The following is a 15147-nucleotide window of genomic DNA, read 5'->3' on the forward strand; positions in this document are numbered from 1 at the left end:
ATTAGATCAGGATTTTGTAAATTGATACTTATAACATTGTCTTTGTGGCTCCAAACAAATGGAGAGCCACCTTCCCTGGACCATGACCACAGTCAAGGTCTGGGTCCTTGCTGGTTGGCTTCTGAAGGTGCCCGTGTGGTTGAAAGGAAGACAGACAACTTTCATGCACTTTGGAAGGCAGCACTAGAACTTCCAAACACAAAGGTGAGCACAGTTTATGCTTTCGAAATAAAATAATTTAAGTCTTAGCAAAGGAAAGAGTTAATGGAGTGTAGAAATTAATAATGCGAACTTTCTTTTTTTAAAAAAATTTTTAATGGTTATTTTATTTTTGAGAGAGAGAGATACAGAATGCAAGCAGGGGAGGGGCAGAGAGGGAGGGAGACGCAGAATCTGAAGCAGGTTCCTGGTTCTGAACGCTCAGCACAGAGCCCAACGTGGGCCTTGAACTCACAAACCGTGAGATCATGACCTGAGCCGAAGTCAGATGCTTAACCGACTGAGCCACCCAGGCGTCCCTATAATGTGAACTTCCTTAATACTCTGTGATAATTGGTCTTTATCTTTTGTTCAGACAAGCTTTTTTTTGTTTGTTTTCAATCGTGATGCATCTTTTTGGATAGTCTGTACCTTATTTATTTATTCAGGTATAAAACAAGCTTACCTGATCAAAAGATACTGAGCAATGAGAGAATGTTGAGTTTGGTTTGTATTTTTTTCAGTGTACTAGTGAGAAAAAGTTGACCAGTGAAATTCTCAGGATAACATTTCTAGAGTGGCCCGAAAACACAGATGGCTGCTCTCCCCTCTTCCCTAGCCTGATCAGGGAAAGTTTCTTTCAGTCCTCAAATCTCCAGATAATACCCTATTAATTTAACGTTTGGTGTCAGGGTAATTTGAGCCAAGTATCACAACTGCAGGCCCAGTTGTGTGTGTATGTGTGTATGTGTACACAGTATTTTGAAAAATACAAATTGGATTGCTCTGGCTGGGGACTCCACTCGGCAAGTCACCATGGTTGTCACCACTCCCTGTGTCCTTATCCAAAGATACTTCACGCAGTTGAGTTACCTGCCTGGCTACTCATGGCATTTTTTGCTTAATACCCCTAATTTTAGGCCTGTGATCTACTTTACATTTAAAGAAGTGGAGTGAACGAAGTAATTGGTGAAATAACTTATGTCTATAGGCGAAGGAAGTGAGACAAGGAGGAGAATGGAAACAACAATGAGGAGTATAGGGGGAGTCACAAGTGAACTCTGAAGAATGGAAAACAGTAGACACAAGCTGGCCTCTGGTTTCAGAGGTGCTGTTGTGTAGAAGAAATGTTGGGCGTAATCTCTGTCTCCTTGGAAGTAAAAACCGATGCAGATTGTGCGGCTAGTGGTGCAAGTAAAAAGGAGGTAGTTTGAAATGGAGCGTAAGAAACTTCTTTTTAATTGGGGCACCTGGGTGACTCAGTTAGTTGAGAGTCTTGATTTTAGCTCAGATCATGATCCAGAGTCATGGGATCAAGCCCGCGTGGGGCTCTGTGCAGAGTGTGGAGCCTGCTTAAGATTCTCTCTCTCTCTCTCTCTCTCTCTCTCTGCTCCTCTTCCTCCCCAGCCCCAACCCAGCTTGCATGCACGTGTGCCCCCCTCTCTAAAAAAAAAAAATAAAAAAATAAGCTTCTTTTTTATGTTGAAAACAGTTCAAGATTGAATGGGTTTCTTGGAAAGTAGTGCATTCCTTGTCGTTGGAGGTTTTTCCTCATTCTGAGACAACCATTTTCATTGGGTTTTAATTGCATATCACCTATTGATCACAATTTTTCTTCTTATAAAGATATGCTGAAGAGAGGATTTAAGTATCTTGAACTGGATGGCCTCTAATTTGATACTTGGAAGAGGCTTCCAGATACAAGGCTGCTTGAACTAAAGAAAATCATGCAAAGTAGCACATCTATTATTTTCTAGGTGAAAACTCTTACTTTACTCACGGGGCCATGTGTAGAACTAAAACCTGTCATGTATGCACATGTGCACGTGTGCTCTGTCTCTCTCTGTCTCTTTCACACACACACACACACACACACACACACACACACACACACACACACACACCACCCCCAAATGAGGATGGCTTTAAAAGCAAAATAGAGAATAAAATTCCATTTGCATTCTTTGCTAAGAGATGACCCTGCGGATTAAGTTTTTCTTTAGGACGAATAACCTGTGAGTTATGAGAAGATGCATGCAGCTCTTGTCCATGTCATTCTGGGAGTGCAGGGGGTGCAGAGCTGGCTGGGGACCAATGTCTCTTTCAGTCTAAGGAAGAAGAAACCTGGTATTTTTAAATTTTGAGTTAAGTGCAGATTGACTGACAAAATCTCTTGACATGAAGGTATTCCTCTCAGTAGAAAGGAGGATAAAATAAAAGTATTTTTCCCTCACCGATGTGTTGGCAGTTGCCATATGTTACAAAATTTTTGCTGATGATCTTCCCCTGCTGCTGGGGATTTGGTTAAATTCCCAGAAGAGTTAAACCACATAAAGTCATTGCTATGGAAACAGAGACCAGGTCTTTTTTTGCGTTTGTGATGATTTGCTGTTGAGTAATCAGTCTGCATATTATGCTTTTTTTTTTTTTAACGTGTGTTGGAGAATAAGGTAGCTTTTCACTTCTGTGGCTTCTAAAAATTATTCTTTTTAGCTGCCAATTAAAAAAGGGAAAGCCCTGAAGTTGCTGTGTCTGAAATATTGTTCAGGGTGTTTTTATGACAGGGATTGGAATGTCAACACAGTCCAAAACAGGAGTTAGGATTTTAGATTAAGTCGCAGTCTCAAGATGCATTTGCTGGAGAATGAGGCTTGTATCCTAGAAAAGATTCTTATAGGTTACTGCGTCCTGAAACAAGCAGACAGCGTGCATTGCAGCCTTCTTTTTATTTTGACAATGAGAGAAATATTTTGCAGTTACGCAATTACAATTGTGGTCGCTAGAATTTTATACTGAATTTAAGTGGCTTTTTAGACATCTCTTCCCTGTGGTGTGAGCTAATAAAAAAATGCAGGGTGTTAATTGCATCCTACTGCCTTTCTGCATTGGGAGTTCCAGAGTTCCAGAGCTATCCAGATTCCCCACAGAGTCTTTCCACAAAGCACAGTGGGAAAAGAGGTGATGGGGTCAGTGGAATAGTCCTCTCAGCTTGGTTTTACACTGTATCGTTTCCTTCTTTTGTGAGACGTTACTTGGCCTGTTACTTATGCCTCTGTGATAATGACTCACATGTATGTCTCTATTTACTTTATGCTGACAGTGTGGAGACGATTTTATGTATGCTTACATAAAGGGTATGGAGTGACCACACCCTGGATGCTGAAAAGCTGAATAACCACTAATAAGACTAACGCTCAATTTATGTAAATAAATGGTCAAGTAAAAGGCCAGTCAGAATCAATCTGGGCATCATGTTGACGTAAAAGAATTTTTAGTGAAGAGACAGGCATACTAGAGCATGCATGACATCTCAAGAATGGGACATAAATGAACCAGATTTTAAGAGTTAGTAAACATTACCAAAATTTTTACACAATCTGAGTGCAGACAGGATGGATGCTACATTATTTTAGTTAGCTACTTCAGATGTTGCTGTAGAAATGATGTGGCATGTCTCTTTAGGAAGCAAGAGGATAATTAAAAAAGCGTTGGATACTGAAGTCCATTCAATTTAGCCTTATTTTTTTGACTACCTAACATGTACTCATGACCGTGTCCTACCAGGAAGACACAGATGAAGAAGATAAAACTTCTGGCCTAAAAATTTTAACATCTGATGGGGAGAGTGGGAGGAATAAGACTTATTTAACAAAAGAAAGCAAAGTAAGTGCCACAGAGAGGTAGAAGGTACTCGAGGGATTTAAAGGAGAGCAGGCGTTCAAAATAGAGAAGGTCACATCTAAGTAATCTGTGATCCAGGTGGGAGGGTCTGCACACGGGGGGGGGGGGGGCGGGTAAGAAAGAGGGATGGAAAAGAAATTTGGATGATGTTGAATGCTGGGCTGGTCGTTAATTTCAGTAGATCGTGGATGATTGTTTCTGGTCAGCGTACTCATATAATGAAAACAATACTTTAGAAAAATTATGTCTACTTTAGAATGTGGGGTAGAAACATAAGGGGACACAGGAAATTGGAAGAGTGGGGAAACTTTTAGAGTAGCTGGGGTGGCAGTGGAAATGGGAAGCAAAGGAGAAACTAAAGGGTTTCTATACTACTCCTGTCAAGGTGAAGAGTGCTTGCTCTTTGTATCTCCATTACTTGATTCGGTCCCTGGATTTCCCAGGGATCCCATTTTTTGAACTATAATTTGAGAAGTGATCCCAAAATAGGGATAAATATTTATGATAGGATAAATCATGAATCTATGTCTCTCTCTCTCTAGGCTTATTTCTGCAGCTCTCTAGTCTTTTACTGATGTTTTATCTTCTGCTTTGATGGTAGAGGAGTTAGATTCTCCCTTTATAGCATGCTTTATTATTCAGTAGAACATTACTCTCCTTTACATGATCTTCCAGGTAATTTTTTGGATTTGATTTTCAAGTGTAATTTAAAAAATCACATTTGGATTTTGATTAAAATTTTCTTGAACTTTTTAGATTAATTTGCTATCTTTAAATCATCGAGGCATTTCATCTATGAACATGGTATATTTCTCCATTCAGGTCATTTTATGATTTTAAGTACAGGGTTTTTCTTATAAGTCTAGCATATATCTTACTGAGTTTGTTCTTAGACCTTTTATAATTTTTCTTGCATTTGTGAATGGAATCCTTTTATTCCATTTTTAAAATAATTATTATTGCTGTTGTGGAAATAAAAGGTTTTTAATTACATGTTTGTCTTATACTAGTCTCCCTACCTTACAGTTGGAAGTTGTTTTGTTTCTAGATAAATTATCCTATCTTTATGTGATGACCACTTTAGCTGGTCCGCTCTAATAGTTATGCTTCGTTTCTTTTTGTTACTTGTGTGATCGGAATTTTCCTGAAGTTTATTTGCTCTATTACTTTAAAGAAGTCTGTGGCATTATTGATTGCATATTATTTTTATTACCCAGTTAATTAAATTCTGCTTTATCTTTATGAGTTTTCTTTTAATTTTCTTTAGAATTATTTTGTTTGACCTTTGCTAGCTCCTTAACTGCCTAGTTGGTTCACTTTCACATCTTTCTTCCTAGTAAATATATGCAGGTCCTGAGTACCTCTTTGACTAGACCATGCGGTTTGTATAATGTAGTACTTTCACTGTTGGCTATTTGCAAACAGTCCATTTTAAGAGTAATTTAACTTAATTTCTTCTGCAACCAAACATATTTTTAGCAGAGTGCTTTTAAAATTCAGAGTGAGTGCTTCAGCAGCACATGTACTAAACTTGGAACAATACAGAGAAGATTAGTATGATCCCTGCACAGGGATGGCGCATAAATTCATGAAACGTTCCATATTTTTGTTGACCAGAATTAAAATAAAAACTTACGCAAACACAAAATATTTTTGAAAATTTCAAAGTGAATATGTTTTTGGCTGTCTGGATGGGATTCACAAAAGATCAGTGACAAAAGGTCAGTGACATAATTTGAGGAACCATGGTCTTTATAGAAAAAGATGGTAGGTTTCTTAATGACAATGGCCGTGGCAATCTTTCTTAGGGATATGTTTGCACAGTGCTGAACATGACTTCCCCTGATCTACATGTCTTCTTGAGAACATATACCTGCAGATACACTATTTGCTCTGAGAAGAATCCTTGGTACTTCTTTGAAATGCTTCTTACCTCATGGTCTCGGATTCATGTTTTGTCTTTATAATTATATTCCTAGCCCATTTTTGCTATCCTGGAGACCCTTGAATACATTTCTCTCTACTTAGCAATAGCAAGAAACTGTGATGATACCAGCACGTGTCTGAATTTGCAGCTTGGGCAAATCGAAGGTCAGTTTTCCAGGCAGACCTTTTCATCAGGATAATATCTTAAGCCTTTGAGATCTATTCCTGCACTATCCTTCTGTTGTTAATTTCTAATTTTTCTCCTTACAATGTTATGCTTTCCTAATTAAAGCCAAAGCAAATAAGGTTCTATCTTCCTCAAACTACACAAGCTATAGTAAGTATAAGATTGAAAAATATTTTTTTAGTAGACTTATATCTTTTTTTAAAGCAATTTTAGGTTCAAACCAAAAGTGAGCAGAACATACTGAGATTTCCCATCTGGCCCCATCCCTACACATGCATAGTCTCCTCCATTATCAACATTCCCTCCACCAAAGTAGGATATTGTTACATCTGACGAGCCCACATTGACACATCATTATCAGCCAAAGTTCATAGTTTATGTTAGGGTTCCCTCTTGGTTGTGCATTCTGTGGGTTTGGACAAATGTATAATGACATGTATCCATCACTGTGGTATCATATACAGTATTTTCACTGCTACAAGAATCTTCTGTATCCCACCTATCCACCCCTTACTCTCCTTACCTCATTGGCAGTCACCGATCTTTTTTACTATCTTCAGTTTTGCCTTTTCAGAATGTCATGTAATATAATTTGCAAACAAAGTTTTATTTCTTCCATCCCAATCTTTACATCTTTTATTTCCTTTCCTTGTGTTGCATTAGCTAGGACTTTCAGTACAATGTGGAAAAGGAGTGGTGAGAAGGGAAATCCTGGCCTTGTTACTGATCTTAGTGGGAAAACTTCAAGTTACTCACCATTTATGAAGTTAGCTGTAGGTTTTTTGTAGATCTTCTATATCAAGTTGAGAAATTTCACTTCCTTTTTACTGAGAGTTTTTTTTTTTATCATAAATGGGTCATAGATTTTTGAAGTGCTTTTTTAAAATATATGTTGATAGGATCATGTGATTTTTTCCCCCTCTTTTAATCTGTCGATGTGATGGATTACATTAATTTTTGGGTATTGAATTAGCCCCACATACCTGGGATAAATCCCATTTGATTGTGTTATATAATTCTTTTTATACATTGTTGGGTTCAATTCGCTCATATTTTGTTGAGGACTTTTATATCTTATGTTCATGAGGCATGTTGGTCTGTAGTCTTCTTTTTTATAATGTATTTGGTTTTGGTATGAGAGTAAATCTGGCCTCACAGAATGAGTCAGGAAGTATTCCATCTGCTTGCTTCTATCTTCTGAAAGAAATTGTAGAGAATTGGTATAATTTGTTCCTTAAATGTTTGGTAGATTCACCAATGAATCCATCTGGGCCTGTGCTGTTTCAGAAGGTTATTAATTATTATTTCAATTTAAAAAAAAATTTTTTTTAACGTTTATTTTTGAGACAGAGAGAGACAGAGCATGAATGGGGGAGGGGCAGAGAGAGAGGGAGACACAGAATCGGAAACAGGCTCCAGGCTCTGAGCTGTCAGCACAGAGCCCGACGTGGGGCTCGAACTCACGGACCGTGAGATCGTGACCTGAGCTGAAGTCGGACGCTTAACCGACCGAGCCACCCAGGAGCCCCATCAATTTTAAAAATAGAGACAGGTCTATTCATATTATCTATTTCTTCTCATGTTAGTTATGATAGATTGTGTCTTTCAGGGGACTAGTCCATTTCACCTAGGTTATCGAATTTCTGGACATAGAGTTGTTCATAGTATTTCTTCATTATCTGTTTGGTGTCCAGTGGGATCTATAGTGATGTCCTCCTTTTTCATTTCTGATGTTGGTGACTTGTGTCCTCTCTTTTTTTTGCTTAAATAGCTGAAAAATATTTTTACTTTTGGCGTATTTAGATACTTGGAATTTAGTAGGTATAATTTACTTACTGAGTTTTTAAGAATCCAATTTCAAAATTAGCTCATTGTGTTTATTTGATTGAAGGATAGGTGAAGGGGATACTAATGAGATCAAGAATGAAAATTTTGGCCAAATAATGCTTAACAAATATTTATTGAGAACCTACTGTCCTCCTGGCACAATTGGCCTTTGGAAGTACTTTAGTGAATTATAATAAAGACAATAGTCCTCTTGGGTAGAATTTACAATCTCGTGAATATGTCTATCATGGCAGGGTAGGGAGATAATTAGGTAAATATAAGAAGATAATTTCAGGTGGTGAATAAGTTCTGTTCAGGAAATAAAGTAGGAGTATATAGGGTTGGAGGAAGGACCTTGATTTAGATGACTGGTCGGGGAGGACCTCCCTGAAGAGGTGATCTGAAAGCCAAATGGGACAAAGGAACCTATCTGGCAAAGTGCCCCAGACAGAGAGAAAATAAAATTCAAGGGCTCTAGCAATAGAATAAAATATGTGGTTCAAGAAACAGAAAGAAATCCAGTGTGACTGGAACAGAGTGAGCAGGGGAAGCATAGGAAGGGATTGGAGAAGTCAACAGCAACTGGCTTATGTGACGACTAGTGGGTCCTGTAAGGTGTTTGGATTTTGTTCTAAGTGCAATGGGATGATTTTGGAGGAACTGAACCTAGGGAGTGTTATGGGTGTGGCTTATGTTTTAAAAAGATTACTTCATTATATGGAAAATGGCTATTAGGAAGCTGCAGTACACCCAGTATGTAGTTGTTGAAATATGTAAACAGTGAAATGATGGTGGTCTGGTCTAAGTTGGTAGCAATGGAGTGGTGGGGGGTGGGGGGTGGGGGTGGGGGGTCAGAAAAAATTATACATATGGGGTATATTGTGCACATAAAATATAAGAATATAAAATTCATAAAAGATTCTTGCCTAGTCTATCCCTAGTCTCTAAAATGCACTGCCTTAGCACAGAGTGGACATTCAAAGAGTATTTGATGAATTGGGTAAATGAATGGATCAGAAGTGGAAGGGAAAAAGTGGAATGAAGGTTGAGTTACAAGTTTTCCAGCACATTCCGTCTCTTGTATAACTAAGTGTAATTGCAATTCTTTAGAATTGGTGTCATTTCCTAGGAAAATGTTTGCTGGGAGGGATTTAACTCCATATTTAAATACATAACTCTAAATATGTACACTGGATTTCCTCTAAGGCCAAAAGAAGGATGTTATACAAGTAATTATAGATCACACTAGACTGTAATCATCGAGATAAAGAAAAGAGAGCTCCATCTTTTTTTTTTTTTTTGAGAGCTCCATCTTAAAAAAGGTAAGAGCATTTATCTGCTCCAAACCTTCAGTTTTGCTTAGTGAAATTAAAATAGGGTAACTTCTTTTATCTTGCCCCACTACCCTCCCATTTTTGTATTTTGTGCTCACTTGTCTCCATCATGGACCCACATGGTTGATGGACTCTGCAGTTTTTGGAGCCAAGGTTGACATATTTACCTATGGTACACTGGATTTATATCCTTGATCTTAGGCAATTTCCAGCTATTTTCCCCTTTTATTTCCCATTCAACCTCTACCTTGCAAATATATTTTAAAAAGAAAAAAAAAATCCCAAGGAAATGCCTTTTTTGTGTGCATGCCAATATGTTTTGTTTTCTTAGGATGTGAGCAGATATAAAAATTTGATGCCTGCTTTAAGTATTTCACCTAATCCTGAGTGCTCTTATGATTGGAAGAATACATTTCAGAAATAAATGGAATATTTGTTTCAAGAATGTAGAGCTACATGGACTCAATCTTAAGTTTATTTCTAAAAATCACTGCCACAAGATGCTATAATAATAAAAAAGAACAACATTAAAGATCACCCAGTAGCCTAGGTTTGTCTTTTCAATAAAAGCAATAATAGGGTAAAAGAGTATTGAGTCGGGGCGCCTGGGTGGCGCAGTCGGTTAAGCGTCTGACTTCAGCCAGGTCACGATCTCGCGGTCCATGAGTTCGAGCCCCGCGTCAGGCTCTGGGCTGATGGCTCGGAGCCTGGAGCCTGTTTCCGATTCTGTGTCTCCCTCTCTCTCTGCCCCTCCCCCGTTCATGCTCTGTCTCTCTCTGTCCCAAAAATAAATAAAAAACGTTGAAAAAAAAAAAATTAAAAAAAAAAAAGTATTGAGTCACCTAACTTAATAGAAACATCACATACCCAAGAGAAGAAAAGGTGAGAGGCTTTGAAGGGGACAAGTAAAAATACCCGTTTTCTACTTGGATGCTCTTTCCCAGTCTGATTTCTCTATTTAAAAATTTATCTCACCTGCGATCGTTTTTGTTTTGTTTTGTTTTAACCACCTCTTTCCTAACTCGCCTTCTTCCAATGTTCTTTTCTCCATGTCTATGCTTTTCTCTTTATTGTACACAGAACCAGACTACCAGAACCATGATTCAGCTTCGGGCTCCTGATTGGAACTGGATTATCCCCAGGTGCTCAGTTCAAATGCCTGTGCAGAGAATCTGATTATACAGCCTGTCTCCTACATTGCTGAGCAGCTTAGGAATTTCCTGGTCTGGCGCCCTGTGGCCCTGTGAGAACAGTGTTAGCTGTTTAAATCCTGGCTACTACCTCAGAGACAGAGGCTCTGGGTGGGGATTTTTCGCTTGGAAGACAGAATAGTGGGACCAGGGATCTGAGCCTTGGTCTGCCTGGTCCAGATGGCTGTCATCTCATTGACTGTATATTGCCTGATTTGAAATCTTTCTTCATTGGGCTTTATTCAAAAAGTTCATGAAATATATTTAGCCTAGCATAGTGTTTCAGGCTACGGATTTGGGGTCATAACCTATGTCTGTCTCTTTGTGGCTTTGGTCAGAGTTTTCATATCTTGACAGTCCTTCATATCAGGGCTAATTTTTTTTTTTCATAGGGTCCTTACAAAGTTAATGAGATAATGTTGGTATAGTAGGTAATATAGTGCCTTTTACATACTAAAAACTCAATACATGATGGCTGTCTCCACCAGCAGCAACAGCTGTGCAAATAGGCAGTCTGTCTCTCAAAATTATACCGTGGTAATGTTCTTGGTTAGCAGTGTCCTTACTGTTAAAATGAGTTATCCAGATGTATCTTAGTTACATAATTCAAATTTGTCTGTCAGTGTTATTTTAAGTCTTTTGCTATGATGTAGAGTTGTCAGAATCACTAATTAGAAGAAGCCTATGAAAGTTTTTGAATCTGTTCGCATCCATAGGTGTTCTGTTAAATAACATTTGCAGTCTTAATAGCTACACATAATGTCAAAAGAAGCATGTAGTTGGTCTCTTTGTAACAAGTGTCTTCCATGGCCTAGCTCAAACACTTGGAACATAGTGGAACATAGCACATGAAGCAGGGAATACCGTTTTCTACGTAAACCTTTCCAGGCATTTCGTGGTGGGGAGCTAACATTGTCTTCCTTGAGACATCATATAGACTTTTTCAGTCTCAAACAGGCTTGCTTTCAAATTCTGATATGAAATATGGCATATGAATTTCCTTGAGCACGTATGTTCCAAATAGAAAAATAAAAACCACACTCTAGAAAGCACAAGGAAACACCAAAAATAAGATAGTGGGGGAGGCAAAGTTGAAAATACTGCATTTAAAGGGATAATCTGCATACAGTGTTCTCGACAGCCAAATTCTGGGCCTCCAGGAGCCTGCCTGTCCTGTCAGAGGCAGACAATAGGCTGGGAAAAGTGGGAGGATGGGGAGAGAGCAGCGCATTCATCTGGCATAATCTTGGAAAGGAGCAAACTTCTAACCATTAGTTAAGATGTTGTTTTGCCTCATCTGCTGATGTCACCAAGAAAGATCTTATTTAAAAAAAATCCTATTTCTTTCTAGAGTTTAAACCTCTGCATTACTTGGACCTCCGTTGAGAGAGTTTGCTAGTTGGATCCCCTGAGACATTCTGAGCTAGTCTAACAGGTGTAAAGGGTCCCGGAGAAAAAGTAGGTGAGCTGCTTTCTGGATGAGTCCCTACTTTTCAACTGTAACTCTAGTCCCTTTCTCTTGAAAGTGAGTTGAAGCTGGGGTTACATGACAAATTTGTGACAGTCTCGCCTTGCTGCACAGAGCACAGTCCATGGGCCAGCAGTTTGAGCATCACCTGAGAGCTTGTTAATAATTGAGAGGCTCAAAGCCATGCTAGACTGGCTGAGTCAGATTCTGCATTTTAACAGAAGCCCTGGGTGATTGTTTGCCTATTAAAGTTTGAGAAGACTGGTCTAGAAACTCACGGGCCTGCACAGTGTGGAATTGAACTTCTGTTCTTAATTCCATCGCTGATTTACATTTTGGAAAGATCACTTACTGTTTTTCGAGATTCTCCATTTTTTTCCCCCTCCATAGAATAAAAATAGTTATCATCTTCCTTGGCAAAGCCTTGTGAGCTGGATGAGATAGACTGTCAAGTGCCGTATGTGGTGAAGGGAGTTGAAGTCCTGTTATTTTGTGTAAGAAGGACTGAGCTCTTGAGGAGAAGGCTGGCAATTGCGTGAACACTGGACTGTCAGAAAAAATTTACTTATTTTGCTGCAAAAGATAAGGGATGTGGAAATGATAAAGGTGACTTCTGCTTCCAATGTGAGATAGACCAGCGGTCTTTGCCGGCAGTCTTTTTCCTTGCTCCTTCTACAGTCTGGTTAAAATAAGACAAATAATCTAATATCTCTTAATATGGAATTATAATTTAGAAAAGTATTTACATGAAAACATGAAAGGGAGAATTTATTTTAAAGTTTATTCATTTTTGAGAGAGAGCGTGCAGGGGAAGGTCAGGGAGAGAGGGGGACAGAGGATCTGAAGCGTGCTCTGTGCTGACAGCAGAGACTCTGATGCGGGGTTTGAACCCACGAACCGCGAGATCATGACCTGAGGTAAAGTTGGGCACTCAACCGACTGAGCCACCCGGGTGCCCCTGAAAGGGAGATTTTAAACATTACTTCATGCAGTAGCCCCTTTGAGGCACAGGATTAACACACCAGCACTACTCTCCTGTGCTCTGGGGTCAGGTGTAAGTTGTATTTTGTTGTGCTTATACCTGTTGTGTCTTTAGTTGTCCTGTGAACCCTGTTTATCATCTGCTTCCATTATTATTGGCTGTTCATCTTACGGCCCCGTGAAGACCCAAGCACCAGCCATTAGTGGCAGTAAAAACAAGACAGAGCTCCCAGCTGGGTCACGGGACCCACGGGAGGGGTTGGATCATAGGTTTGTCCCCTGAGTATTTAGCGATATGCTGTACATCTCTCAGATTATGACCCAAAACAGCCAATAGAGATATTTTCTTGACTCTTAATGTCACCATTTGTTATTGTATTGTCCTTATGCTTGTGGGCAATTCTGGAATCTGGTTCTTAGAGGTCAGATGCACATCTAATCTTTCGGTTTCAGGTTTCCTCCGAGAAGGGGGTGCTGGATGGCTGGGAGGCGAGAGCACAGCAGGAACATTCACCTGTCAGGTTCCCCCTTTTGCCCCAGCAGTTTTGGCCTTATCTGAGCACGCTTGCAGCTTCCTATTACCTCAGCTTCTAAGTGAATTCAAGTAGAGAGTGTCTTTTGAACATTATTTGGTCATATTTTAGGGGAATTCTGTATTAACTTTCGGTAATCCCAACAGGTCCGCTTTACCTGTGGGTTTATTTCTGGAGGATCAAGTTGCACACGCATCGCACACACATGCACACCCCCCTACATACCTACAGACCACACACAGACCCCACACATCACACCCATACCAGACCCCCCATTCTACACACTTACACCACACACTGCACACACACCCCCCACACTGCACACACATGCACCACACCCCCCGTACTACACACATCATACACGCTACCCACGCCCAGACACCGCATCCATAATGCACACACATACACACCCATATGCTCATGATTAATGCCCCCAAATTTCAGTCAGGGAAAGGAATGTGTGTGGGGAAGAAAGATAATTCTTGATATTTTTAACATAAAAGATGAAATATATCTACATATATTAAATAATGATAAAACTATCCAAAGGCAGCCCTGTTTATTTTTCATTTAGGGAATGTACTTTATACCACCTTATTCTAAGTTTCTAAAGTTATTTTTAGCTTTACCGGTTTCCTATCTTTTGATTTAGATATGTGGTCTTAACATAATCATTTTACCCTGACTTAATTATGAAGTAATGTACTAGTCACAAGTAAATTTATTTTCGATCACCATCTTTAATGGTACAACTGAGGTGCTTCATGAACACAGAGAAATTTAAAGAAACCATTTTATTTTCTTTGTTAAATACTTATTTGGTTTACTTCCTGAAGTTTGTTAAATAGATAGTACTTAAATCCTGTGGCACTGAAAGCTGTGTGTTTAGGCTTTATTCAAAGTCGAGTCTCACTTGCCTTGCTGTAGAAAAAAGGACATATAAAAACTGTCGTATCCTTGTATGTCTGAAATGCCCCAGGGTCCTCAATCCTAATGTCCCCTCTGAGAGTCTGATATCTGTTAATTTAGTTTTCTTGAGACTTTCTAGTATCTACAGCTTAACTACAGGACTGTTACCATGCTTAGTATTCCTGCTGTGCAAGTATCGTCAGTTATCAGGACAATCTCCTAAAAACCTACTTTCTCAGAGTTTTATTGATATATATTCCACATACCATATAATTCATGTATAAAAATGGTTCAGTGTTTTTTTTTTTCGTGTATTTATAGAGCTGGACAACCATCTCCACAATTGAATTTGACAACATTTTCAATACCACACACACACACACACACACACACACACACACACACACCTATACACATTGGCTATCGTTCCCCATTTCTGCCTGTCCCTTCCCCAGCCCCTTGCAGCCACTAAATCTACTTTCTGTTTCTATGGATTTGCCTGTTCTGACATTTCATGTAAATGGGACACAGTGTGTGGTCTTTTGTGACTGACTTCTTTTAGTTAGCAGAATGTTTTCAAGGTTCATCTATCTTGTAATATGTATCTGTACTTCGTTGCTTTCAGTTACGGAATAATATTCCATTGTGTGCGTATACCACATTTGGTTTATCCATTCCTCAGTTGATGAACATTTAAGCTGTTCCCACCTTTTGTCTATGATGAATTGTACTGCTATGAACAGTTGGTACAAGTTTGTGTTAGCATGCCATTTTTATTCTCTTGAGTATGTACCTGGGAGTGGAATTGTCGGGTCATATGGTAACTCTTTGTTTAGCTTTTGAGGAAGTGCCAAACCTTTTCCTAAAGTGGTGACTTCGTTTTATATCCTTACCAGTAATGTATAAGGGTTTC

General features: G+C 39.1%; 1 protein-coding gene and 1 non-coding gene across 8 annotated transcripts in view; both read left to right on the forward strand.

Annotated features, from left to right (window-relative positions):
• IPCEF1 (interaction protein for cytohesin exchange factors 1) overlaps positions 1–15147 on the forward strand; it is a 181759-nt gene that overhangs the window by 151036 nt on the left and 15576 nt on the right. The gene's annotated exons all lie outside the window — the stretch shown is intronic.
• LOC128777959 (U6 spliceosomal RNA) lies at positions 5385–5487 on the forward strand. The gene has a single exon (XR_008423247.1). It is a non-coding gene; the product is annotated as a U6 spliceosomal RNA (small nuclear RNA).

Source organism: Panthera pardus, unplaced genomic scaffold (genome assembly GCF_024362965.1).
Source record: "Panthera pardus isolate Hobbes unplaced genomic scaffold, ASM2436296v1 HiC_scaffold_17, whole genome shotgun sequence".
NCBI classification, from domain to species: Eukaryota; Metazoa; Chordata; class Mammalia; order Carnivora; family Felidae; genus Panthera; species Panthera pardus.